Source organism: Triticum dicoccoides, chromosome 3A (assembly GCF_002162155.2).
Source record: "Triticum dicoccoides isolate Atlit2015 ecotype Zavitan chromosome 3A, WEW_v2.0, whole genome shotgun sequence".
NCBI lineage: Eukaryota > Viridiplantae > Streptophyta > Magnoliopsida > Poales > Poaceae > Triticum > Triticum dicoccoides.
This window is the reverse complement of record NC_041384.1, coordinates 129,089,560-129,093,385: the sequence shown is the minus strand read 5'-3', so window position 1 is coordinate 129,093,385 and position 3,826 is coordinate 129,089,560.

Sequence of the window (3,826 nt, the reverse complement as noted above, 5' to 3'; positions counted from 1 at the left end):
CCCCGGCCCGGTGGCGCCGCCCGCCTGCCGCACCTCGCGCCTCAAGCCGCCGCCATCCCCTTCGCATCCGGCGCCCGAGGCGACCGGAGCCGCCATCCGCCATCGACGCCGGCCGGCGCAGCTCGCCCGACCCGGCGCCGCCACACCCGGGACCGACCACCGTCCCCGGCCGCGCCTCACCGCCCGGCCCTCTCCGGCCGTCTCTGCCTCTGCCGTCCTCCGCCGCTCCCCACGTCGTTGCCGGCAAGTTCCACTCCGGTGGCCCACCTCCGAATCCGGCGAACCTCGGGAAACGTGCCCCGAATCTGGATCTGAGAATCGGGATTGACTTTTTCGTCCCAAACCCTAATAATTGGCGTTTTTCATCATGTTATATCTCCGCAGCCGTAGCTCCGTTTTTGGCATGTAGCATATGAAAATGTTCGTCTCAGAGAGTACATCATTTCATTCCATTGCATAATTTTCATTTGAGTTCATCTTGATGCCCGAAATGCGGTTAGAAGAGGGCTACTTGAGATAATTGCCAGATCTGCTACTCCATTTAGATATTTGTCATTTTTGCCATGATTATTGTGTGCATGATATGCCCATGAGCTCTACATATGTTTTGTTAAGGGTTTTGCCATCTTTCCAGAGGTGCAACCCATGTATTTTTGTGATGTGTGTGGTGACTAGCACAAGCTTGCAAAGTGAGGCACTTGGTAATGCAGATTTCAGGGACTTAGCATTTCCACCAAGTCCTTGAGCTGTTTATCTCATGATGCCATATGTTCATGTTGTTTCCTAGTGATCCGTGCCTCTTTTGAGGATGATCAGTAAGGATATTTTGTTAATCTTGTAGTGCTCTATCCATCCATGTCTTTGTTTGCAATTATGGAGCAGCCTAGCTTCAGTCAATCGAGCTCTACTTTTGCTACTTCGTGAATCCGGGCAGATTGTCTACTTGTTGGCGATTTTGCCGATGATGTTGTAGTTGATCCATGGATGCTATTCTATTGTTCTTGCCATTTCTAGCTTGTATTTTGTGTATTCTTGATGGCTGTATGCTTAGTTTGTCATGACATGCTTTGTAGTGAGTGCATCGAGCTCGTAAACATGCCTACTTGATATCTATTTTTCAGCATGTGCCAGTTTTCACTAAGTCTGAAAACTGATTATGCTTTTGCTATGTTCACATGCTTGCAATTGTATTTTCTGATCCCTTTTGGCTCAAGGTCACTAAGGACTTTCGTTAAGCTCTTTGAGTAGCTCCATGCCATGCTTTACTTTTCCATGTTCAGGTCATGTAGCATGTAGTTTTGTTGCTCCAAAGCGTGCTATCTGATCTGAGATTCCAGACAAGTGTTAATTTCACTATGTCTGAAATCTGTTCACCATATGCATTTTTGCCATGCTTGTTTGAACCTGTTAATGGATGAATTGGCCGTAGCTCAGTGCTAGACTTTTGTTAAGAATCATGAATGCATCCCTGCCATGTATTTTTATGCCATGTTTGAGTGTTGTAGCTTGTTCATCTCATTGCATTTAGATGGCTACTTGCTGTAAATCGCAGGACGTGGTCATATTTGAATCGCTTGCCATTTCCAAACCGTAACTCCGATTTCGGCGTTCTTTATATCGTTGTCAAGCGATTTCATCTCATCTTTCTAGAGGCACACTTGGATTTCCATGTTGAGGCCAGGTTCATGCATCCCTTGTCAAATCTTGCATATGCATCCCGCATCGCATCCCGCATAGCATACCATCATTGCATCATATTGTTTGATCCTTGCACGTGGTTGATTGTGTCCTTGTTGCTTGTTTGTCTTGTTTGGGTAGAGCCGGGAGACGAGTTCGCTAACGAGGAGCCCGTTGAGTTTGTTTTCGAGGATCCAGTCAACTCTGACAACTTTGTAGGCAAGATGATCATTCCCTCGAAATCACTACTATCTTTGCTTTGCTAGATGCTCGCTCTTTTGCTATGCCATTGCTACGATGCCTACCACTTTCTTTCAAGCCTCCTAAATTGCCATGTCAAACCTATAACCCACCTTGTCCTAGCAAACCGTTGATTGGCTATGTTACCGCTTTGCTCAGCCCCTCTTATAGCGTTGCTAGTTGCAGGTGAAGATTGGAGACCGTTCCTTTTTGGAACTTTATTTACTTGTCGGGATATCGTTATATTGCCATGTTATCTTTATGCATCTATATACTTGGTAAAGGGTGGAAGGCTCGGCCTCTCGCCTAGTGTTTTGTTCCACTCTTGCCGCCCTAGTTTCCGTCATATCGGTGTTATGTTCCCGGATTTTGCGTTTACGCGGTTGGGTTATAATGGGAACCCCTTGATAGTTCGCCTTGATTAAAGCTTTTCCAGCAATACCCAACCTTGGTTTCACCATTTGCCACCTAGCCTCTTTTCCCTTGGGTTTCCGGAGCCCGAGGGTCATCTTATTTTAGCCTCCCCGGGCCAGTGCTCCTCTGAGTGTTGGTCCAACCGAGCGATGTCCGGGGCTACCAGGAGAATCTCTGGGCTGGCCTACCCGATGTCTGGCTCATCTGAGTGTGCCCTGAGAACGAGATATGTGCAGCTCCTATCAGGATTTGTCGGCACATTCGAGCGGTGTTGCTGGTCTTGTTTTAACCTGTCGAAGTGTCTTGAAGAACCGAGGTACCGAGTCTGATCGGAACGTCTCGGGAGGAGGTCTATTCCTTTGTTGACCGTGAGAGCTTGTCATGGGCTAAGTTGGGACTCCCCTGCAGGGATTTGAACTTTCGAAAGTCGTGCCCGCGGTTATGGGCAGATGGGAATTTGTTAGTGTCCGGTTGTAGATAACTTGAACCTTAACTTAATTAAAATGAATCAACAGTGTGTGTTACCGTGACGGCCTCTTCTCGGCGGAGTCCGGGAAGTGGACACGGTGTTGGAGTAATTTCTGGGCAGGTTGTCCTCTAGTTCTCGCTCGCGCTTTGCCTTCTCTTCCCGCTCTCTTTTACGATCAGGATAGCCACCATATATGCTAGTCGCTTGCTGCAGCTCCACCTATATTTTTACCCTGCCTTACCTATAAGCTTAAATAGTCTTGATCGCGAGGGTGCGAGATTGCTGAGTCCATGTGGCTCACAGATTACTATTACACCAGATGCAGGGCCTGACGATTCTGCTCCAGGTGACGCGCTCGAGCTCAAGTGGGAGTTCGACGAGGACTCTCAACGATACTATGTTTCCTTTCCTGATGATCAGTAGTGGTGCCCTGTTGGGGGTGATCGGGATCGTGTCGCATGTTGGGTTATCTTTTATTTTGGCGCCGTAGTCGGGCCATGAGTGTTTGAATGATGTAATGCTATTTTATGTACTTGATTGACGTGGCGAGTGTAAGCCAACTATGTTATCTCCCCTTTTATTATCTATATATTACATGGGATGTTGTGAAGATTGCCTAACTTGCGACATATGCCTTCAATGTGATTATGTCTCTAAGTCGTGCCTCGACACGTGGGAGCTATAGTCGCATCGAGGGTGTTACAAGTTGGTAATCAGAGCCTTCCCCGACCTTAGGAGCCCCATTGCTTGATCGTTATTAGCGGCCGAGTTGTGTCTAGAAAAATGTTTTGAGTCATTTAGGAATTATATATCGGAGAGTTTAGGAATTCTTTTTACTTCCCAGTCTCCTCATCGCTCTGGTAAGGCATCCTGACGTAGAGTTTTGACTCTTCTCTTCTCAAATTTCACTAAATTTTTTTAGGATCACGCGGGTATCTTGGAATCGTTCCGATGGTTTTATGATGAGAACATTGTCTTGGTGCCTCCTGTCAGGGGTTTTGTGGAAGTGTCCCGGGGAGTTGAGCT